Source organism: Aphis gossypii, chromosome 3, assembly GCF_020184175.1.
Source record: "Aphis gossypii isolate Hap1 chromosome 3, ASM2018417v2, whole genome shotgun sequence".
In the NCBI taxonomy this organism is placed as follows: domain Eukaryota; kingdom Metazoa; phylum Arthropoda; class Insecta; order Hemiptera; family Aphididae; genus Aphis; species Aphis gossypii.
The window spans coordinates 19,145,035-19,172,080 of record NC_065532.1 but is presented as its reverse complement, the minus strand read 5'-3'; the positions used below and the strand labels follow the sequence as shown (position 1 = coordinate 19,172,080).

At 25.7% G+C, this 27,046-nt stretch overlaps 1 protein-coding gene across 2 annotated transcripts in view; it reads right to left on the bottom strand.

The window, feature by feature from the left end:
* The window catches only part of LOC114119340 (uncharacterized), a 164,561-nt gene that overhangs the window by 41,431 nt on the left and 96,084 nt on the right, over positions 1 to 27,046 (bottom strand). Inside the window, exons 4-5 of one of the 2 annotated variants that reach the window (XR_007605440.1) lie at positions 16,182 to 16,331; positions 15,272 to 15,586 (exon numbers count right to left, since the gene is read on the bottom strand). The exons of the other annotated variant lie outside the window; for it this stretch is intronic. The gene's annotated coding sequence lies outside the window, so the exon portion shown is untranslated. Of the gene's footprint in view, positions 1 to 15,271; positions 15,587 to 16,181; positions 16,332 to 27,046 lie in introns of those variants that run through there. 2 annotated transcript variants of the gene reach the window in all.

Here is a 27,046-nt window from a genome sequence, read left to right as displayed (position 1 = left end):
TTATAAAAATCAAATTTTTATAGAGTATTTTATAAGTTATAACTTGAGTGAAGTAATGGACCAATATTTTGCAAGGTATCAGTGATCACTCTACTTAGTCCACTTGCATATACAAACTTTAAATACACGTTTCATAAATTACTCGTCCAAAATTTGAATTTTAAGTATCTATCGATAAGCTTAAAAAATATTTTACTTTTGAATGAGAAGTTTAAAATGGGTATTGTTATTTAAAAATGAGAGTCTTGCGTTAAATGGATTATCTGGTACATTATGTATAATAAATGGGACTAGTTGTTTAAATTTTGATTTAGTTGCATCAATATTTAAAAAAAAATTATCTGCTGAATAATTTAATGTAAAAAGGATGGTTATCATTTGAATAATAGAAGTAGGTATTATCACAAGGCACTCTCAACATGATATAAAAAAATCTTAAATATTAAAAAATAGGATTTTAAAATATACTAAAAAAAATTTAAAAATCAGATTTTAAATATCTGTATCATCAAAAAAAAAAAAGAGAGGCGTGATTATGTTAGATGAATCACTCTGTATATTGCTGATAGTCAATAATGTTAGTTATTAATGTAGTAAATACGTTAAGTAATTTATCGGGAAGTCTTATTTGATTTCAACAATACTCTTGAGTATCCAGCTGTGCTTGTCATGCCCGATAAATAAAAAAAAACTAATTAGTGGTTGACATTTTCTATATACAAAAATGGTAGAACTCAAAAATACTCCAAGATAAAAATATTTATTATAGGTACCTACAATATACATTTTTTATTTTACGACAATGTAGGTAATGTTATATTTAAACACAAAAGTATACTGAAAAAATGTACGTGCTATGTTAAAAAAAAAACCATTTAAAGTGCGCCGAATATCTAGTCAAGTGTAAGTCGAGGTCTGTCGTCAGGAAGAGGTAAATAGAGGCCCAAAATCACTAAACTAATTTATTTTAGGGGTTATACAAAGCTATTTTTTTACCCCGGCTTCCTTTAATTGAAGGACGGCCTTGACTAAACGCTCGTATATTAATAGGATATTGATAATAGGACACTCGTATTTGAATTTTCTCCACCTGATAAACATTAATATAACAATTTTACGTTCATCGTTCATCGGAATCATATTGATTTTTAGTTTTAATATTTGAACTAGTCAACCTATTATTGATGTACACAAACGATTATAAAATATTAGAATAACTCAAAGAAATTATCATTATATTATGGTATCATATTTAAATACCAAAAAATCTGATAAGACAACTTTCACGACGTTTGTTATGTTTTTTTTAATTTATTGATAATACATTGCTATACGTACAGAACGATTCACTGTGTATTTTCACTGATATTTTTTCCATTTATAGTGACTTTATATTAAAATTCTGATTTATATATATTTTTAATATACTCTAGAAAAATTCTACGTTAAATAATTTATAGTAAAAAAGGAATTTTTTTATTTAAAAAAAAAAAAAAACAAAAATGTATATCTTCACAGCAAATCGTTAAAGTTGTATAAAAAATCTCAAGAAATTGAAAATGTGGCATTTAACAACTGAATTATTGAAATAAGGGGGTGAGCATGCCACAAGGGATTACGGTATTATAATGTATAATGTAAACTTGGGGGTAGTCTTTTTCTTGGTCAGCAGGTGGTCTATTCTCGGTTATTTCAGTATTAAGTCGTAGTTAATTTTTTTTTAGGGTCCTGTCTCTGTTATTGCACAGGAAATGCAGATTACTCCATACCGGCTGATGACGCGATTTGTTTTTGACACGGTTTTGATAAGGGTACCTACGCATACGAGCTAGGTATATAACTGTGGTGGAGCCTTCGGCCCTGTCAGTGTTTAACACCGTTTCCTAGTACCGCGAGCGCCGCGGTGCCAAATTCACAAGAGACCGAACTCAGAGATGGTATTACTGCAGTATTTCTAAATTAATCACGATCGTCTGTTGCTGGCTTAACTTTCGTCGTGTCGTTATCGTCATCCCCGTGTCCCGTCTACATAGTTATATACTCATCAATTGACCCAACGACAGTACAGCGCACATAGCTGTAATATTATGATGGAATTATATACAGGTAGGTAGGGTTAGCGTCGGGAATTATACATAAGTCATTAATTTAACCAAACTATACGCACACGGAAGATAAGATTTGCGTGGATTTGGAAAGTGCAAGGGGAGTTTGGTTTGAGTATCGTATATAGGGCTGGACGAAAAATTCAAAATAATGTACCAAAACATTTTTTTTTGTCAAATTTAAAAAAAAAATCTTGCAGAATTCCACAGTTTTAAGTATTCTTAATACCTGAATATTTTTTTATTCAGATTAAAGTTAATTTAATTTTCCATCGAGACTTGTGATCTTCATTTTTACATCTTACAGTTCCTTCCGTAAAATTACAATTAAAAAATAATAATTATACTCGAGTCACTAAAAATCTTTTTATCATATTTCAAAGTAATTTTTTAAGTAAAAATCTTATAATAAAAATATTTATAAATCACTATAATGCACTAAACCGGGAATATCAACATTGTTAGCTATAAAAGTAATGCATCTCTTAATTATATATAATCATCTGTTCTATAAAATTAATAGCCTTAAAAATGCAAGTCATAATTCTTATATTTTTTTATATTTATGTTTTTGAAATATAGAATTTTTTTAATAAGTATAAATTCACTTCAAGTTGCTATCACTATTTCAGTAAACTTTGGAACACGCGAGCGTAGTTTTTTATGTATGCGACGAACCAAATATTAAAGACGATAGTATGTTACCTACCTACGACAATGGTTCAATGATATATATGTATCTTTTGCTACTCATGTATTACCTACTGTAAAACTCTACCTACCAAAAAACTATATACATGTAATATACTACTTATCGTAAAATAACATCTACCAAAAACCTTGTATTTTAGCTACTAATTAATTAAAATTTATGGGACTAAAACTTACCTAATGTATCGCTAATAATTATCATTATTGTCAAGTATTTTAAAATGTTATATATTATTATAATACATCATAATAAATAATAATGTTCTTTTTATTTCATCACTGAAAAGAAGTAAGTTACCGAAGTCTTGGTGGATATATATCAGTTATCATGATGGGTATTATATTATTATATGACAGAGAATATTATTTACCTTAATAACTTAAGTCATAAAGATACTTGCATGTTATAAAATGAAATAAAAATACCGAGTACCTACGTTTTTATAAATATTCAACAAGATATTGAAAATAATTTTATAAAGTCGGTTAGTTCAGATAAGCACGGTACCTACCTATATAACAAGAAAAATGTTTTGAAAATATATCAAATAATATATACAAATACACATATTAGAACTACTTACATTTGCTTTTGTTTTTATTTGTTGTTGTTATTTATTATGTTCATGTTAGTAGTTATATGTATGCATGTATACACCGATAGGTATATAAAATATAGCAAAAATATAAATAATAATTACTAATTAGGTACTCAATTTGAATTAAAAATTGTTTTGAAAGAGACTGGGTGGATGGATATTGATCGATTATATTTAACAACAGTTACAACTTCCGTTAGCATCTTCTAAATTTTAAGCCTAGTTTTATCTATAGATAATAGTAAAAGGAATTTTAACTATTACAGCATAATAAACATATTTCATGAAACCCAAATTTGTTTCATAAAATTCGTGACTGGTTTTCAATGTATAACTTTGTCGATTTTGTATGAAAGTTTTATTAGGTACTAAACATACATTTTATCTATTATCCGACCTAACGGAGCTTATACAATTTTATAATTGTATAATATATTTATATATTATTATATTATATAATAATTATATATTATGTTATATTATATATTTCAAACTTTCGTAGTTTGTTTTTATTTTTGGCAGTATTGGAAAGTACTAGGAATATTTAACTTTTAAAAACTATTGAGTATTTTATAAAATAGGTACATTTAGATACAATTTTCTATAAGAAATCACCCTAAAAGAACAAAGTTGAAAACTGAAACATTTTTCGTACACCTACAGTCACAAAAAAACATAAATACATCATTATTAAACCACATATTTTATTTGGTACGCATTTAAAAAAAAAACTGTAGGAATTGAATGATGATAGTTATTTTTAAAATTGATTTAAAAGAAAATCGTACTATGTGCGCTAAATGTGATTTGTAAGATTTTCCCATATTGCATTATCAATTTAATTTTAATTTACAGTTTCAGTAATTTTTTTTTTTTTTGTTATTATAATTTGTTTCTATTAAAGTTAAGCTACTGGTAAATATATAATTATGTAAAATATTGTTTATCACGGTTTTGAATATACTTTATAATAACGTCAAAATTAAATGGGCTTCTTTTGGTTTTTCAGCATAGAAATTCTTTGTACAGAGTTAAAGAAACAAAATAATTAAGAGTCTACTAAATATTGTATAATTTTACGTAAGCATAACAAGAAATCTTTTCAACTTATGTTATACAACAAAATGCGTTACTCTGAGACTGCAGTTGGGTATAAGCATATTGGAATAAGTTTATAGTTTCCAAGTTTGTTCTGTTTTTATTTTTTTATTATATAAGACGTGAAGGCAGTTATGGCACCACTTTTAATTTCTTTCATAATTTTATGTTATATATTATAATAATGTGAACTTAAGTATTCAAAAAATTACAGTTAATTAATTTTTAGCCCTTAGATATAAAAAATAAATAAAATTTTTTTAGCCTACGATTTACTTTAATGGTACTATTGAGTGTCGTGTAAACATTTCTTCTTCCTTAGTACGGATCAAGGATTTTTTTATACATACATTTCTTAACTTCACGTATAAATTTAAAAAACAAATATTAATATCAATACTACCTTTTAAATTTTTAGTTATAAAGTGTAATAATAAATAGCAATATGTATTGTCTCAAATTTTTAAAAGTACTACTCATAATGACTACACAAGGTCTTTCATGCGTAGCTTATGTAGGTCAATATAATTTTGTTCAATGTTCTTTCAAAACTTCGATTTAAGTATGTTTTACCATAACTCATATTTTTTTTTTTGGTTGAAACACACCGGCTAGCTGTGGTAACATGTTTGGTTTTGAAAATGATCAAATACACCGTCAACGTAGGTTTTTCATTGCGTAATACATGTTTAAATAATGAATATTTAAGTAATAATAATCTCCGTCGTTATGATAGTATACAAATAACAACAATAAAATAATAATACACAGAGCGATATCATCAATACCATGCGGCCAGCTAAAACCAGAATAGAAAACGAGTAAAATATTTCTTCGATCATTGTAATATTATATGGTTTCAAAATAAATTGTTAAATAATAACACCAAAATATATATTTTTTATATTATAGGTACCCACGTGGACGGTACGTCAATAACATATTTTACAGGCCACCTTGCCTTCTCGTTATAAAGCTGCTCTACCAGTATACAGTCTTAAATTTAAAACTTTACAAAACACTAACGTTATAACGGCCCCATAAAAATATAGTTTTGCACTCAAGAGGTATAGTAATAAAAGAATAATTGTCTTAATTATTAAACTGCAATATGAATTTTAAAATACAGTCTTTAGGAGTACCTATGTACTAAAAAGTTCCAAAAAACCGATTTTGAGCAACTGTATCATTGAATAAAAAAAAAAAGGAATTAAAGCGTGCTCAGAGAACCAACCTATATACATATTCTTACTGTATATTATATACAGCATTCAGCGTAGTAACCTGTAGTGGGTTGTGTTTCGGGCGAATGTCGTCCGTCGTATATTATGCTTTATTCGATTTAATGACGCAAAACTCTTTGAAATGGTATCCCTTTAATTTATTATACAATATTGTTTTAACTCGAACCAGACTTGCAGCTGTCGTCTAAACACTCTAAACGATGTTTTCAGCGTCCGTCTCTCCTCGCCGTTGAATCCACCCACGATACGTATATAAGTCTCTCTCTTTATCTATCGTCCTCTTCCCAATCTTCCTCTTTGAAATATCGTTTCTATATACATTATACATGCAAAGCGAACTTTTTTTTCTTTACTCCTCGCAGTGTATAAGACGAACGTACAATGGCACTTAACCATCATGCCGGTTGTCACTCCCCCTACCATTTTTATTAATATATGATTTTAATAATATCACATGCAATCATAGGAAAGAGGCGTTTACTCAAACAACTCTTTTCTTACGAATTAAACGATATATATTATTTTAAAAGCAGTCGGTATATACTTTATATATAATTTAGATCCCCAGGCCAAAGCGCGCAGCATTGTATTACCACGATTACCACGTCCGTAGCCGCGATTCGTCGCCGTCGTCACAATTTACACAAAGGACGCCGTCATTTTATCGTTAAGATTTCCTCTACGACAGCGACGGTGACGGTCCACTGGTCCAGTATAATAATAATACGTTTTATCATATATACGTATTACGCGTATATATATCCCAAAGTTTATTATTATTTAGGCGGCGTTCGCTTTATTTGGAATTATAATATAAAGTAAAAACCTTGTAAGAAAACAAATTATAATAATAATAATAGTAAAACTATTTATTTTATTATTAGCAGACTCTGGATATCATAATACTCAACATAGAACTGGCCATTCATCATCATTCATCATTAATGTATTACATATTATTACTATTATGTTTATCACCGAAGTAGTTTTAATTTATCAAACTAAATCGTATTTTTTTCAACGGTTTTAACAGGTTTTTTACGCGTTTATAATTAATACGTTTTATATTTGAGTGCAAGAAGCTATTTAAATACTATAGCAATTAGAATTTTTTTCCTCTTACACTCAATCGGTTCAAGTATTTTTGAAATTTGAATCTAAACGTAGTTAACATTTGCTTATTTAAACAGTATACATAATAGTATAATACATATTAATTATATTAGTTTAAAACACATTTCCAAATACTACATTGTAACACAAACAGTTTTATACACCAATATTACAATCTAATTATGGCTGTTAATATTCACATTCCACAATAATATATTTTTTTTCGGTATAGTATATGTTTTTTAAATTTGTTTTAGATAATCTTAAGGGTTGCGTTTATTATATTTTGTAAATTATTCTAGATCTTACACAGACATATTAATTAATACTTATATGTTAATATTTTTTAAATACATAAATAGTAATGTTACACGTAAAATTATTTAATAAATATATTTAATCAAATTCGTATAGAACAAGACAAATATAATAAGTTCAATAAGTACATGTATTGTAACATTTTATAAAATTAATTATGTAAAAAATATATAACTTAATTAAAATAATAAAATAATATGCTATTTAGGCGTCCTGAATTAATTAATGAATAATGTTTTTATACATTTGTTGCTGGTAGCTAAAAATTCAATAAAAAAGATTGAACCCGTTCGACGAAATATCAAGTATAATAAATATATTATAATACAATAGTTATTTATTAAAAACAATAAATCTATTTTATCACTTTAATAAACATTTTCGATTACCTATCGTGTATTTAATGATCAGCTATTTGGCATTATAATTATACAATATATATTTCTTAGTCCAGACAGCCCAAAAAAACTATAAGTATGTTTGGAAAATATCATCCGACGTTGTCATTTAAGTTTTATTAAAACGTTTTGATTTAAATAAAACTGCATTCCCTTAGCTTCACTGAAAGTTAAGTGTATACAATACATTTTGCGAAAAACACCTTAAAAATTACTCATTGTAATCATTATTACCGCCAATCTTTTTTTGACTGAGCAAAACGCTAAGAAAAAGGAATAAAATAAACCATTTCCTTTCCTTAGAGTTTTGCGTTTAATGGTGTCGGCTGCAAGATGTGATACAGTAAACTTCATTAAGACGATTAATGATCGCGTTCAGAAGTCGGAAATAAAATTTATGATTAGTCTGTTGCCAGTTTAGTATAGAATAGAAATAATGTTTTATGGGTGAGCTTCCAGTCGATTAACTATACAGGTGATGTTTTTTCAACCTGTTATGACTTGTTAAGGTGTTTGTAAAATAAAGAAGTATGTACAAATCAAATCAAATATTATTTAGGTGGATATGGCTATGTCTGAAATAATATAGAATCTCCGTATAAGTAGTAATATATTATATATATTGATATATTTTAATTACAAATTTAAATATCGCAAAAAAAAAGCCAACGTAAAAACTTAATAATGTTCTAATGTTCTAAAGTTTAATTTTTAAGAGAGGAAATAGGTCAATTCACTATCATACTTAAGCTAACAACACAATTGGCTATTCTTTCTGAATAGACATCTACTATGACATCGTGCGAGGGTCAGAGGGAGAAAGCATATAGTGCGCTGATAATATACTCTAAGGGGATTTTAAACGAATGAATTTTTCATGCGATTCGACCAATAACCTATATAAAAGTAAACAATAAACATACTTCTAGTAATTCAATTTTAATTTTAATGGATAATTTGAATTTATTCACTTAGTCTCTAGTCTATATTTTATAAAAAAATATAAATCCAACATTAATTCTCTAAAAACATACTTTACATAATACAAAATATATTTAAAAAATTTATTTCTTCATGTTAAAAATATCACATTTGGGTTGGGAACGTTTAAAACATTTCTACAACATTTTGCTAGACATAGTATTAGCTCTTAGGAGGCATACCAAAGCAGAATTATTTATGGTTTTCTGAAATTTGCCAAATTTGTTTTTGTAACAGTGGATTTCAAATTTATTTATTTTTGCTATTTTGATATTTATCAATTTTATACAACAAATATAATATACTTTAAATCTTGGTAGTTTTTTTTAAGTTCAAACACATTTAGTTGTATACTTAAAAATAAATATTATCTATTTATAATATATTTTGTAAACTTGTATCTATTTTTATACGCAAGAACTTAGCATCTATTTATTATTTCATACATTTCCAAAATTCTTGGAGCAACGAAATAAACTTAAAGTTTTATTTATTTGTAGATGTTATATAACACTGCGCTTAAACAATAAGCGATTTTAAAGACGAATTCATAAAATTGGATTACAGTGTTGATGGTAAGTCATTAATTGTATTTGCACGAAACTGTTTTTCCGCAAATAATAGTAACTAAACTGCTAATAAACTCGTATTTATTGAAGTAGTATGTTTCAATTCCTTAGAGGATATTTTTGTTAAATTCAAATAAAGTAATGATAAAAAAATTTAAATTATTCAGTTTTTAAAAAAGTAAGGATTTTGTTTTACAATTTAATTATAATTTTTATACGTATTTATATTATAGTATAAATTGTACTTACCTAATATGTATCGAAGATTTCACTCGTAAATAATAAAGTTTAAAACTTGGAAAAATCATTAATTAATTCACTATACTTAGTTTAAACGTTAAAATAACCAAATGCATCAATAGTCAAATTATATTATTACGAATTATACATTGAAGATGATAGGTAGGTAATATACTAATATGCTTAATCTAAATCAATATGAAAATAATTAGCTATATTATTTTATATATATTTTAATAATTTTAAAATGTATTATAGAATCCTACTTTAGAAACTATAGTTAATATTTTTAGCAACAGAAAAAAAACCTATATAACTATATATACTACAAAACTATCGATAAAATCTTTTTCGGTATCTAGATTTTTGATTCCACGAGAAATGCGAAAAATATATAAAACTAGAGTACACTAGGAACGCTAACAAAATATTCTTATGATAATAATATATTGGTACTCGTATATAATAGTACATTGCCCCCTATTTATTTTTTCTATTTGCAAGGCAATTAATAGTTAAAATATGAACAAGAGTGTAAGACCGGGGTGTGTTCCGAAAATCTAAATTAGGATTTTGGTAAGGCCTTGGAAATATAATTCGTTAGGTACTGTAATTACGTATTGAATCATTAGATAATTTATATTACCTTTCTACTGGTATTTACCGTTTTCGTTATATTATCCATTTATTTAGCAGTGAGATTTTGAGTAAACTCCCACACATTTCCTGAAATTTCGGAGAATCCCGTCAGCGTTGTTTTCCCAGAAATTGCCCGTCCCTAATTACGCATCATAATCGAATGAACGAATGTGGATATTTGCCAACACGCGGGTTACAACTTAAAAGAACATGTAAGTTAACTGGTGCGTTGTATATAATATTATTTTTTATAAATAAAGACATATTTGTTTTACAATTATTCCGCGAAACATATTCTCGCGCGAGTGATTTATGGTTATTTTTTTCTTCGGTATTACCTACATGACGAATAATATACAATTTTTTATATTCGTGCATAGCTAACGAAATAGGTGGCACGGTAGACGAATTTAAATAAGTTATACTGTACCTATTTCGTTAAGTTGTAAATAATAATATATACAATATTATACATTATACACTAACCGCGTGCATAAACAAAAACAAATATACACACTGCAAATGTATACACCATTACGCACCTACCTATGTAATATATTTAATGTACTTACGTGTCGACTTTCCTTTATTTATATAAACACAAATGTCATGCACGTTTAAAACGTACAACGTTCATTTTTATTCATGTGCGCTGTACGTATAAAATATACGTAGTAGTTGGGTACAGAACGCGTTTGGATGGTACAATTTAATATATATTTTAAACGATCATTACTAACAGTTAACCGATAATACCGTAGTATACCATAGATAGGCAATCATCTATCGTTTTTGGATAGTTTAATTTGGATATCACTAGTTGCACATGTAGGAAGTATAAGTATATTAATTGCTCGTCTCCTATCCCTACGAGCAGCTAGTGGGTCAAATTTGAATTAAAATAACGATCATCAAATGATTGGATTGGAGTTGGTTTAATCTATAGCGTATTTAAATTATTGTCATATGGTTTGAATTTGGCGGTGGTGTGTTATAATTTTATAAATTAATATATAACACTGATTTTATGGTTGATGTTTTTAATTGTTGTATTTTTTTTGCCGTATAATATCATTCGTGTTGTAGACTGTAATAAAGAATCACAGATGTGGCATGGCAATTTTTTATTGCAAACAGCACCTCGCAAGTTCTCATCAAAACAGAGCTGTCCCAAAGTTTTTCAGACCCGAGGAAAAATTAATACGGTGGCTTTTCAATCATCATAACACGATACAATAAAATAAATATTATCAAAAAACTATCTATCTAACTATCTCAATTGCTATTGACACTTGTAAAATGTTAGAAAATGTGCCCAACAAAAGTCATTCGATTGCATGATATCGGTGTTGTGTTAATGTACTTGAAGTTTTCAATATTAAATAAACTAGCAACTACATATTATATTGGTCATGCGACAGTAAACAGTAAGAACTATACAATGAATAAGTAATAACGAAGGTAGTGAACATTCAATAATGGTTAGTAGATCATAACTATTAATAAAAAATATAACTTATAACTAATAACAGTGATTACGTCTTATAAGTTATTGATTACTTATTAATAAGCTAGTCGCTGCGCCTTGACTCGACTATAACATTATCTTAAGTAATTATGTTTTTTAAATATTTTACGTATAGATACAAAATCAACAAAAACTATAAAAAAACAATAGGTACATAAATAAATGTTTTTTTATGGCAGTATTTTATATGTACGAGTACTTATTTGGCTACCTAACAGTGATCCTATATTATAGTCATCCTATGAACAGATATTCCCTTACTGTGCAATATTATAATAATTAATATAATATACATTTTTTCAAAATTTTCGATTATGTGGTATTATTATTCATCTATATTAGAGTTAGAGGATAATATAGCAATTTATTGTGTTTATTATATGTATTGCAGAATTTAAACCATATAATATTATATAAGTTTAAAATGTAATATGTGTATACCGTAGTAATACATGATGTCAGAAACGTCAAAACTGATCTTAATACGTTGATATAAAGTAACTATTTTAAACAAAAGCTATGATAATATATGAGGAGAAGAAGGAGAAGGAGAAGGTGGGTATGATGTTATCATGGATACATAGAATTTCAAAATTTTAACAACGACATCATTTTTTAAATAAAACGATAATAAAAACGACTATAGTGCTGTTTAATTTATGAACTGGTACATATCATTCATATGATATATTTTTAAAAATAATGGCATTAAAGTGCTACATTTCTATTTCTAATGACAATTTTTAAGATACTATTTAAAAATAAAAATATATTGGCTCTTAGGTAGTACATTTTATCGCCGGTTATTGATTACTATTATAACAATATTGTAGAACTAAAAATTAAAAATTAATAAATACTTATGTTTAGTAATAATACCGACTTACTTCAACGATATTATTATATAAGAAAATTAAACACATATAATATTGTAGTAATATACTAGTATTATTTTACTTAAGTAGTAATACTGAAATTATTATTTATTGTTTATGTATTAATTTTAATGGTTTGAATGAACTCTTATATTGTAAGCTATATTATGTGGATTATTTAAGTACCTAAGTGATATTTAATATTTTAGTAACACACCAAAAACAAAAAAGATCTATTAACTCCAATATATTATTTAAATTATAAAATTATCGTGTAACAATAATTAAACTTAATAAATTTAATAATAAATATTCCTGCTAATGTAACAGTTATGTAGTAATAGTAATAAAAACATAACTTTTTTTATTTATTAGGTACCAATTGAATTTTTTAGAAAATATTCACAAATTCTGAAATTTCAACATAACATAATTTATGTAAACTTGGAGTAAAAAATACTTTAAAATGAGAGGGTCGAACATCTTGATAAACTTTTTAATGACTTAAAATTTAACTTTGGAGTCTTTATTGTATTTTCTGGTTGATTTTATTTGACTCAAGAGAAGCATGTATTTTTAACAAAAAAAAAAAAAAAAAAGAAACGCTGCTCAAAACTGAAGCATTTCTCTTAAACTTAACTGTGTTCCATAAAACAACAAATTATTTTATGTTAAATTTTGGACATATAAGTATACCTATAATATAAGTATAGTACCTGTAGTCCTTTTAATCGTGTAAACATATGTTCTTCCTAATGTTTGTAGCTTTAACGACACTTCAAAAGATACATTTAGTTATTATAATGCTGCAGTAATTACTTAAGAGGTATACTGAACAAACAACCAATTATCAATGAACAATGACGTCGGTAACCTATAACTTGTATAGTATACAAAGTAACGAAATTTTGAAAATACAGAAAGTATGACTTATTATATTCTATGATAATGATTATGTTAAAAATAAAGTGTGTCCTAAGCATGTTGCCTACTAAAAAATGTTGATAAATAATATTTTTCTATATTTTTATTTTAAAATATCAATAGGTATTTACTAACGTTAATTTTAAGTACTTATTTTAATATGATTTAATCGTTTAGAACTTTTATAAGGATTTTTTTTAGATATATATTTTTGACGGAATCTCTGTGTTTTAAAAATAACAATAAGCTATTCTCAAAAACGACGCAAAATTCTAAAATAATTTGATAAACGTGTTTAATTATAGAAGATCAATTTTGTTTTTAATTTTTCAGACGTCAAAATATTATTAGGGGTTTATCTAAATTACCTTCTCTTTTCTTCAGAAAATTTCCTAAGCAACTAACTTTTTTGATTAAAGAACTAACATTTAAACGATAATTACAGTTTTATCTCATTATATAATGTACCTTTAATAGGTACAAAACGTATAATTAGTATAATATACAACTATTAACTATAGTAATTAATAAAACTTAAGTCATTTAACCTAAAACTAATGCGTTTATAACTTGTAAGATTGTAAACATCAAAAGTTGATTACCTATATTTTAAGAATATATTTTATCAATATATATATACCTATTTATCCAAGGTGAACGTGAACAAAACACAATTTATCAGAAAATCAACTACAATGCTTAACAGTTATCATCTGATTAATACAATTCGATGTAGTAAAATTTAAAGTGTATTAAATGTGTATTCAATTGTTATGCTTATGAATAATTTATAAATATAAAATTGATGAAATTAACACAAACTCTGAAGACCAAAATACGCTCCAAACAATGTAAAATAAAATAATAATAATAAAATATCATATTCAATGATTAATTATACTTTGTTATTTTTACATAGATATTTGAGGATTTCTTTAGACATTAATAGTACTTTACGAGGACGACACAACCAATAAATATAATGAATTTACGATGTATACGTATTACTTACTATTAGTTATACGTCCTATCTATAATATATATTTAAGCTAAAAATATCTCTAAAATAAACTTTAAAAACACATAACAACATCGATATAGAAATATAGTTCAGTTCCGAGAAAAAGTTCGAAATGTTGATCCATACAAACGTAATAACATAAACATCGTGTGACATAATTATACTCTTAAAAAAAATATATATAACATCAAACCATTCAAAACCAGGATGAAAAGTCAAAATGTGCTTCACACACACATACTCGTATATATATATATATATATACAAAGATGTTTATTATTTTTTGTATAAATTGGTTAACAACAGAACTAAAAATACAATGAAACAAGTTACCAAAACTTTAACGAATAGGTAGCGCGCCAAAGAACCACACGACTTTTGTTTAAAAAATATCAAACGTATAATTAAGTGTTGTAATTTAAACGAACAGTATAAATTATGTCTTTTAGACGTCATAATGTAAAATTATAAAATTGTCAATCAGAGAAATTATTTCTAAAAATTACACAAAGTGGGCATAATTTTAAATAAGACAGTATCGTTTGGACAATGAAAAATAAAATTACATACATCAGTGCGTATACTAATTATTTATGACAAATATTGATTTCCAGGGCTTACAATATTATGTATTTATGTATTATACTGTTCACGAAAGTTTCGTTAATATAGCTGTTAAACATTATTATATCGTATAACTCGAGATTTTAGACGTTGTAATGTAGAAAACCACACAAGAGTATAATATCTACTGACTCAGTCACTCATAATAATAATAATAATATGAAGTTTATTATTAACTAAGTTAATGTTTTGATATAGAATAATAATTATACAATTTGTTGAAATAATACATAAAAGCGTCGATAAATTTTTTTCATAAATTGTTTATAACTAGGAATGGGCAGTACTCGGAATCGTGTAGGAATTTATGAAGATCATATATAAATTGTGGGTATTATAGTTTACGTTTCTAAAGATTAAATAATAGTATGCAGTTTAAATATTCAAGTTTTCTTTTGCTAAATCTCTATTTAAAAAAATCACTTACACTTACTACTTAAAAAAGTTTCAATTGCTATATGTAATATGTATATTAATAAATTGTACCTGTACCTACTGGTAGATGATATATTGGTGGAATTGATGGGTTCCATTACAATTCTTTAAGTTCTTAATACATTCATTTTGTTTTGTATTTTATCTGAAGTTGAACAGTCTACCTATATATAATATATATACATACTTTACAATACGTTTAATTGATTACAAGGTCTTTTAAAGAAGATTTGATATAAGAAACCACCTATTGACGACATTCCTGTATTGCAATATAATAGTATGAAAAAATAAAGATACATTAGAAAAATAAATTATTAAATAATTTTATATGAAATAATATTTTATGGTGAATTAAAATCTTCTCAGCGATTTTTCAGATGCCTACACCTCGCGATCAAGGTCTAAATCCTTTTCCATATTATATAACTTTTAATTACCAAGTGAATAGAAAATAATATAAATTGACAGCTAAATATCTATAACATATAATGTCATATGATGAATTTCTGAAGTTACGATAACAACATAATATAATCAACAAAACATTTTGCAATTTTATGTTTATCAGTTCTTTTAATTTCTTTTAGAATATAAAATCTACCTAAGGTTATGAGAGTAGCATACATATATACTATATAGTCATATAAATACTTAAAACTAATTTACTCTTTATTCTGTATAAAATAATATAATAATAAGTATGAAAAAAAAATAATATAAATACTAAATAATTAATATATTAATAACTGAAATCACCTCGTAATTTGGTAATAATTTTGTAATTTTGAGTTTGGTATTCTTGAGAATGTTTCTTCAAGACATTGTTTTACGGAATTTCGCCAACAATATATATAACCGTCACGAAATATTTACACTTCGAAATTTCATTTTTGTTCAAGTATACACCTACATAATATACATAATATATTTTATAAATAAAAACCAAGTTTTCGTTTGGTTCAGATAACTATAAAGAAAACCTATATTTGAAAAAAAAAAGGTTGAGTAAATATAAAAGTTTGAGTCGCACACGCCAGCTACTGTTCTAACTAAAATTAAGTTGTTCTTGCTAAATATTTAACGAAATGTTTGTACAGTATAAACTACACAAAGTGCATATATATATATATATATATATATTGTATATTTGAATAATGGGGAATAGATTTTTGCATGTTTATTATAGAATATAATTTATATATTGTAATGCAAATTTAATATAATTTTATAAACGTCATTCTATTATAATATGAAATATTAATAATAATTTTAAAATATAAATTTCAAAAACACTTAAATACCTAGTTATTTTAATAAACCTATTAATTATTACATTATATTATATACAAATTATATATTATTATAACAAATATTTATTTAGTTTAATATTTATATTTTTAAGCATACATTTTTCTTTCATTATTTAAATTGAACGTTTTCAAGTTAACCTTTGTTTTATTTTTTTTTAGTAGATCTTACTAAAACAAAAATTATATTTAATTTATGATTTTTTTCATAAGAGTCTACAATATTTTTGTAAGTAGGTACTAAGCTTTTCCTTAATTATAAATTCTCTGTTGAGAGTTTAAAACAAATAATACAGCGTCGGGCTGATAAATAAACAATTTATAAAGCTCTTTATGTAGTTTTTCTACGAAGTTAGTCATAATTCCTAATTTATTATTTTTTATAACATCCCGTGAGAATGCTAATTAAAATTGTATTCATATATTTTTCAATATCAATAGCTATTTTGTTTCATAAAATTTTTTTTTTAGATTTACGGTATTTTTCTTAGGTTGCATATTTCAGAATGCATTACCAAGCTAAACAGCTAGAAAATCAAAATAGAAATTTAACCAAGATAATTACATAATTTTATAAGTACATATACATAATATATAGTGTTTCATTATTTTACTGTTTCACGAATTATTGCTCTTTAATAGTTATAAATGTAATAATAAGTATAATAACAATATAAATATTATACGAAATAACTCTATTTATTGTTCAATTCAGTGCAATAGACATTTAAGGGGAATTTACTTGACTTTATATAAAAGTGTGCTTTTTGCATTGCATTGTGCTATCGAAATACTTAAGTTGAGAAATACGTTATAATAAACATTGGCCATTGCGCGTGTTCAATATGATATTATATTGCGATGTAACAAAAAAAAAAAAAAAAAATAACCACAAATGACAAACACCTTGAATTAATGAGTTTTATTATTCCTCTTATCTTGTTTCAGCATACGAATATGCGGAATATCATGTTTACTTAAATAAAGAATCTTATAACGACGAAATACGGAAATTAACTTCAAGTGACGTTCGCGTTATGTGTCGAACTTAAAAATAAAAACGAAATCATCAGTTTCAACCATCTGATATTCTGCAATACGATAATTATATTGACGACAAAATTGTATATGGTACCTATGTACGACAATCGTTGAAAATTAATCATTTAATTTGTATTTTTATTATACGCAAATATATATGAATATACTAATATAAATATTATGTGAATATTTATATAATATGCGGTAATTTCTCCAATTTAAAGTGTGACTTCACTAATCAATTTGTGAAAATACAGAAAAACACTTTGCAAATGAAAAGTCAATGTTTATTATTTATAGTCAAACATAAATTCATGTAACATTACACGATTGTATGCAAATTATAATTTCGATTTCAATTCGACAAATCGTACGCATAATATTACTATCGGAGTTGATTTAATACTTTAATCTCAAATACAAAGTGTACTATTGAATAATAAATATAATGATAATAATTCGTATTATTGAATTATAATATTAAGTTCGTATAATTGAATGTCGTCAAGTAGATTAAATTCCTCGACTTAAAGGTTTACCTATATGACATTTTCTGTAATTTATATATTTTTATTAACCTGCGGTGGCTTGTGTAAGAATGACAAGGAAATATTAAAAAAAAAAAATCAATATTGGGCACAATACAGTTTATTTTACATAACAGTATTGAACATTTCTTACGTTCGTAGTGAGAATTAATATTATTTAGATTTTAGATGAATACGTTGATAGAGATGAATGCGGAAAGTTGTCGATATTCGATAAAAACGCAGCTAACGGTTGAAAATGTTAGGTTGATTAATATACTTTAACAAACATCTATAAAATATTATGCATAGAATGTAAATTTTTTAGCGAATTTCATAAACTATAAAATACGTATGGTAGTTGAAAATAAACTCGAGGCAGAAACTATCGGAATAAAAAACAGTAACGTAGTTGCACGAGAAAAATATTAATATTATTCATTATTCGCTACAATAAAATGTCTGTCTTATGAACACATAATATGTAAATTAGTAGTTAATTAAAATCTAGGTATACACATTATATACATATTATTATTCAGTACTTACCTTTAAAGTGTTTAATAAAGTTTATATCAATTTCATAATACTTGTCAGCCATCATTAAAAATATAAATAATTTATTTTTATATTTGAATATAATATATTATATTATCTAAAGCAAATCTTTCTATTTCTTAATAAAGTAAACAAATCAAATAAATATCAGGCTGGTAGATTCACAAATCACTTATTTTAGTTGTCAATGTTTCATTATACGTATTCGTAATGTTATAATATATGTATACGGATAATAAATAAATACACAGATTATGGATTAGATAACTATATACATATTATTAAGTTATTTTTAAACGAACATTATTATTATATTTTTTACATTTATTGTGAAATAAGTTAGAAGATTGAATGTATGCGACCCATTGATAAATATAGTAGGAGTTGCCCATTGGTTTTGTACTCATTGTTTTCTTAAATAATGGTTATTTATTATTGTATGTGAGTTTACCGTATATTATACTCTTACCCGTATATAGGTAGGTACTTAAAGTTTATTTGCTTCGGAGAGCTTGAAACCTGCAGGGTGTTATAACTCTTTTTTAAAAGTTTTGGAAATTTTCAATATGTTTCTTATCTCACAGGTGAGAGTGCGTCATACATTTAAATAAATTGTATTACAATTTTCGCCTACAACACTAGGGAATATTCAAATAAGGTATTAAGTACTTTATGAAATATTAAACGCGATTCAAAACCGTGTGTCAAATACCTATTATTACTCACTTCACGCACGTGGACATATTATTATAATACCTATGTAGTGTTTTAAAACACCAACACGTACGTTGTACATCGTATATATAATAACATTATGAACACTTGTTGGAAATTTACACTTTTGTCATTATTGTCGACATGATGTTGTATATAATAATATGTTATATAATGTAATGTATTCGAAGACTCGGAGTGTATTTTACGTGATTGCCAGAGAGGGTGAAAGGTTTTATCCGATGGGTAAAATAACGGTCTTCCTATGGGGTCTAAAGTTATTTTATTGCTTACAGTATAATATACTGTTCTATAAAATGTAAAAACATGTATACCTATAATACGCCGGCTATACCGAATACGTCGAAATCTTTATTTACCAAATAGAGAAGTATGAGTTTCAAAATGTAAGACTATGTAGGAATGTAGTTCCAGCGTAATTTATGTCTAAAGTGAACGCTCATCTTGTCAAATATATTTATCACCAGCTGCAGCCACAAAATTGCAGAACTACCCAAAATGACACGGGTGCCACAACAACGCCTTCGATTATACGTTCAACGAATGATTACACATGCATTTTTTTTTTATCAGGCGTAATATGATACATTTTTATAATATAATGGGGCGCTAACATCATAGATTTTGCCAACCCCTTTGGGGTTTTGTGTAAAATGACTTTTATATTTTAACACTAATAATTTTTATTTATTTTTTAATTTTTATTATTATTTTTTTTTTTTACAATAACAGAGAGATAATATGACATGTATATCTATCAGATTGAGTATCTATACGAGTACATATTTTTAATTTGTATGTGTGCAGGTTTCTAACATTTTGAGTAAAATAAAAGCAGAAGCCTCATTTTTTTTTTCTAAAAAAAAAAAAAAAAAACACGGAGACGCGATAAAATAATAACTTTTTTGGTTTGTTTTCCGTCAAATCCTATCAATAATATTCGAAATAACTTTTATAATATTTAAACCCACCGCTGAACTGAGAAAATTCAATTCAAATAGTGGTTAATCTATAGATCCAAATCTATAAACATTATAAATATAGAGTGATTCACTAAGTATGCTTATCACCAACCATTTTCTCATTTTATTCAAATTCTGATTTTCCAAATTTGTTATTACTTACAAAATATCCTATGGAGATATAAACTTCTATTTTTCAAACGAGAATCTACTATACACGTCTTTATAATTGTCCGTAAGTCTTTTTAAAAATAGTTTTATAAAAGTTAAAAATAGGTATAGCAATTTAATACTATACTGGATCTAACTAGTATTTATTATATTTGGATTACTTTTACAAATAATAGATGTTGATCGATTAATTTAAATTTTAAATTTAATTAATGAGTTCATATTAATTACTTGTAAACATTTCAAATAATCATAGATCCTATACCTTCCAAACCCATCAGCATGGATTTATTATCCTTAAACAAAGTAAAATACCTCAAGAACTATTAATTCAAATTTTGATTTTGATAAGTCAACATTTTTAGAAAAATTATCCACTAAATAATTTATAATAGAAAAAGAAGGTTGTCAGTTGAAAAACAATTTATATCTCCACAATTTAGATTAGATTAATGGTATTTAAAAATTCCAAAAATCAGATTTTGAACAGATCAATGGAGAAAAAGAGATGAGCATATTCACTAAACAACACTGTATCATATAGTTTATATCTTATTTTTTAGTTATCCGTTATTTTATAGTACCTTTTCTTCGAGTTTTTTTTATCGTTAGACGTCTCATATTTTCCTATTGTTATAAAAAAATGAAACGAAATAAAATAAAATGTAATATTAGGTTTACGGATAGTTTCGATTTTTACGCGCATTTTATACACTGAACGCGAGTGAAAAATCGTTCGTTTTATTATAATGTGTATTATTATGTTATCCACTACGCCAACCTTTTGCGTGAATTCATTTATTATTATTATTTTTTCAGCAAAGGTCTATACAGTATAATAGCTAGTGCAGAGTGACTTGATTGTATACGTATGACGGTGGGTACAAAATACACTAACATACTAGTGTATATAAGTATCTCATACGGAAAAACTTGCAACAAGTCTCGCGTTCGCGTGATTTTCTTTATTTAATACCACCTTTGTCTGGAATTCCGTCTACATTCCAAGCACATGTATACAGCACAAATCGGGGACGGTAAACCTTTTAGTATCTGTGTGGAAAAAAATGAAATTTTCATCTAAGCAGGCGTGTCACAATGAAATAATTTAAAAGCACACACAATCGAATCAAATATTTATTGTAAAATGTTAACTTAACAATTGTTTACAATTACCGCTATAACATATCGATCAACCTGAACACTACTAAAAGTCAATAAAGATAGTGGTAACTTTTTAGAAAAACAATTCATTTTGATGACTTTTCCACTCAATAAGTATTGCAGGTTTCGGTATTAATATTGAATGTAAAAAAAAATTTCTAAAAATTTGTGTGTACTACATGCCATAACACTCAGGGTGAGATTATAAGGATAAACGTGCCTGTTTAAATGCAATGATTTTATAATATGAGTTCTAGCAATCAAATTAGTTGTTACACCAACGAAATTTTTTTTTATTCAATTATGACAAGTGTACATGACATATACAACAATATAAGGGTGTGAGTTTTTAGATATATGCATTGTTTTTAGTTTACAGTAAGATAAAACTTCAGCACAACGTTTGAATTGGGTATTATTAATTTCACTTTGAAACTTTTTATTTTACATTTTTTGTTTTTTGTTTTTTTTTTTTGAAATTTGTGATATTTTGTGCCTTTTTCATTTTTAATAATTTCTGCTAATCAAAACACGCTGCATATATCGAATGAACTTTTTTTAACTTTCACCCTATAAATATGTTATAAATTGAGTAAGCACGTTGGGTATAATTAAGAATATCTTTAATTTAAAATATTTTTTCTTCGATACATTTTTATATATTTTTTTAAAATGATATGATTTTATGTATTAACAGTTACACTGAATTATTTATTAAAGTGTATAAAAGAATTACAGTCCACGACTACATGACTATCACGGAATCTGGTGGATAGAAAATATTGGTTACTTTTTGATGAACGCATTATCTTGATGGTCCGACTCGTCATTTAGTCTATTTGAAAAAAAACGTGATCATTGTTTCATAGCATTTAAAAGTAGAATGATTTTAAAAACATTTGAATATAAAAAATAATATTTATAATATATGTATAGTATAAATATCTATATTATTAAGTAAATTGTTTTTTGTTTTTATTGAAATCAGTTAAAGTTTAGATGAATTGAAAAAAATAGTAACGGGGAAAGTAAATGTAGGATATATAGTACCTATATCCTATAAATATATATATATAATATACATAAACAGATATATTAAAATGTAGTGTTATAACACAATTTGCGCATGGAATTATATAAAAACACAAAAATTCACTTAGGAAATTAGTAAGTAATCAGTTATAAATGAGCCACTAACTATGTAAATATATATAATGTATAATTTATATTCTGGAAACACTTAGTATACGATTGGAAGTCGTTCAAATACAAACGATATATGCCCTAGGTAATGTCTCGAAAACATCCGAAAACTATACAATACTGCGGAAACAGTCGACAATGATGCAATGCACGTGAAAAGTTTACGAACAGCGAAGTGCAAAGCTGTTTGCTCGTCTTGCGATATTATAAAGTCCAAACGACGACGTATAGCAAATTCAATACGCGCAAGGCCTGATATGGTTAGTGTTTAAATAGAGTCCTGTTGTATTTTATTATATTTTACTGTATACAATATATATATAGCTATTTATGTATTCAATATTAAGCGACCAAGCGAGTATTACTTTATTTTCTTCGTGACTTAAAATCTATTCAATGGCATATAAATATAATATATAATACATTATTATAAATGTACAATAATAATAATAATATATAGTATCTTGAATAAAAATTAAATTCATAAAGGTAGGTATAATTGATCTACTATTCTGCTCTTCTATATTTAAAATACTTAGAACTAATTTATTATTTGTTCGAAATTCAATTTTCATAGCTCTGAATAATGTTCTACTTAGGAATATACAATTAAACCCATACGCTGTCATTCAAAACAGTAAAACAATTAAAAAATTATAAAAATAGCATACAATTTTTTTTTTCAAAAATGTTGTGAAACGACTGAAAATTATGTACAAGAAATAATTTTAGGAAAAAAAAATAAAGAATAAATTACATTAAATGAATCACCTTCTATATAACCAATTATATAATAATTTCTATTGCAGTTCCAGTTTGCCGCCACATAGACAACTATAGTTGTTAATATAAATGTATACATTTTTAATCCCATTATTGAAATTACTAGTCAACATCATTATTCTATTTTGTGTCTACATTTATATTGTATTATTTCTGTACCCAGCTGTGTCGTGTTTGAATCGTAGTCTTAACAACAGTCACCCCTACATTTTTGACAAAATATTTTTAATTGATGATTTACGATAATCATTTTCAAATGTTGCTGATATATAGAGTATAGACATATAGAGAATATATTAAACTGGGCATATTCAACAAAATAACTACCAAAATTAAAAATTAAAATAATGTATTTTTACATTAGTACATGGGAATATAGTTTTTTTCTGCAATTTGAAAAATTCCGAGGAGAGTTGGCCTATTATATAATAATAGTTATTTATATTTATAGACATGTATTTAATAGAGTGCACCGTATCAGATTACATCAATATAACTGTATTGTCGTTGGTAAAGCTCCACACAACTTAACCAATTCCATACCTATAGTTTAAAATAGTTGTTTATAATTCGAAAATGCTATAGTTATTTTTTGTTTCACGTAGATACTTTCGACGTTAAAAAGTCAGAGTAAGAAGACGGATAAACAATTAATTTGCCAGTAATATAATTTTCTACAAATATAATAACTTCTCGAGCATCATAATTATATTATTATATAATATCTAGTTTAATTCGGACGGAAATAATATACCTAGTATATTGTAATCTAAATACAGAAATAATGTATGGTTAAAATACAAGTTCTTTTTTCGTATATTCTGGAATGTGTTGATAAGTAAAAAGAAAAAAATACACTTATTAAAATTTGAATTTTTATGGTACGTTAAAAACCAATCACAGATGGTCGTGTGATTTTTTAACAATATCATTCCAAATTAGGATTGACTTTCAGTCGACGTAAATCCTACGAGTTTAATACAAAACAAAATCACTGAACCATGAAGTCATAAATTAGAAACATTTCTTTATTTATTATAGCTATCTCTTTTTCAACAATATCTATTTAGCGTTTCGATCGCCCGTATCGGATTAGAAGATACTTATATTTCATTACTTTGATTGATGACGTTCTAGAGTTATTGGGTAAAATGAAAACACGCAAACAAAAAAGTGTTATCCCTGAAAAAAAGATGTTGTACGCACGTAAAATGCATAAGGTACTAGAAATATAATTAGTCGATACAGTGTTACATCACACATTATACGTCTAACTAGTACAATAGCAGGGTTAATAAATCAAATAAGACAAAATACGTAATACCTGTGAAGACTGAGGTGCGAATTATGGTCAAGTATATAAATTGATGCGGTGGGAATGTACAAATGTTGTACCATTGTTCATTTTTAGAAATTAAATAATATTTCAAATTCGTCCGCGACGCTGCCCAATGACGCTTTTTAGTACAACAACAATTATTTACAAACGCCTATAACATGCAAATGTTATTCAAACAACAGTTTTTTTTTCATTCCTGAAGTTTACGGACGACTGCAATTCAATGGTTACACATCTAATTGGTGTAAATATTTAAAGAATTTCATTAAATACAAAACTCGATCTCTAGTCGTATACCTAATAATTTTATAACTCTAATGCCAAGTGCGATTATGTATAACGATTATTATAAACGTTTGTATTCAGGGTGATTCATCAAGCATGTTCAATACCATTTTTATTGTTAAGTAATTATTTAATTCAAGTTTTATATGTTTTAGAATTTTTAAGTATAATAATTTCAAATTATTATTTTCAAACATTTAGGTTTTCTACATATTTGCATTACCTATTTAACGAATTCTATGTAGCGATACAAACTTCTTTTTTTAAATGAGAACCAATAAAAGTTTTGAAAATGTTAATAAATCTAAATAAAAATTTTATCTAGTAATTTCCGAGTTAATTTTTTAAAAAATAATATTGTTTATTTTTAAGGAATGTAATACAACCTTTTTTTTTAGTGAAATTATAATAATTAGATAGCTTAAATATAACTTATATTTAAAATTATCGAAAAATGAATATTTCACAACAGTTAATCTAATATTTAAAATATTTTTATAAAATATCTTACAGTAAAATAATTTAACAATGATTACTATTGTTAGAACAAAGTAATTTCAAACATAGTACTGATGGATACATATCTTAGAGCACCATAGAATCCCTGTCGCATAATAAACGTACATAATATTTTATTTTATTTAATGATAATTCTTTAAATTATTTTTAATGTTTGTATGGAATTCTAAAAAAAAATAGTAAATAATACACTTTTAAACGTTGTAGTATAATTTATTTTGGAAATTATTTTACTAACCAAAACTAATTTGTTAAAAATTATATTCATTTTTTGAGTTTTAATATTTTATGTTGATGTGTGCATCCTCTTTGCTACACCTCCAATAAACAAAACAAAAATAGTAGTACCAATCCAATAAGCTATAGTGTTTACCGTAAAAACAATTTTAATGTACACAACTTTTTAATGACTATATTATATTGATGGATTATTAATATCAGTCAACACTAACTGGGAAATATTTATTATTTTTTCAACGTGAATCAAAAATCATAAACAATAAATATTGAATTGGGAGCAGAATAAAAAGTTTACAAAAACAAACATAATAACAGCACTGTTAGGTACCTGTAAAAACATTGTTTATGATAATTTAAATTTAAAAGCCGACTGACATTATACAAACAAAGTACCATTTTGTAAAAAGTCTAATAAAAAAAGTTTAAGTGCATTGCATATATATTATGCATTGCAAATGTTTTTATTTTAATGTCGTGTGTACCGAAAATAATTATATATACATTTATTTATAACTTAATTTTTTTCTAGAAATAATATTATCAATGCTTTGGCTTTTATTTTTACTTTATAAAATACATAAAAATACACATTTTATAATTATTACTGATAACTATTGATACATTATTATACTTGAAAATATTATTGACAATTTATTAAGTAATATTCCTAAAATTTTTAAACCAGTTGTTGAATAGTAATTTAAACAATTTAAAATATGTCTAAACAAAAACTAAATCTGACAATATTTGTTGATTTAAATAGATAAATTTACATTTAAACAGAATA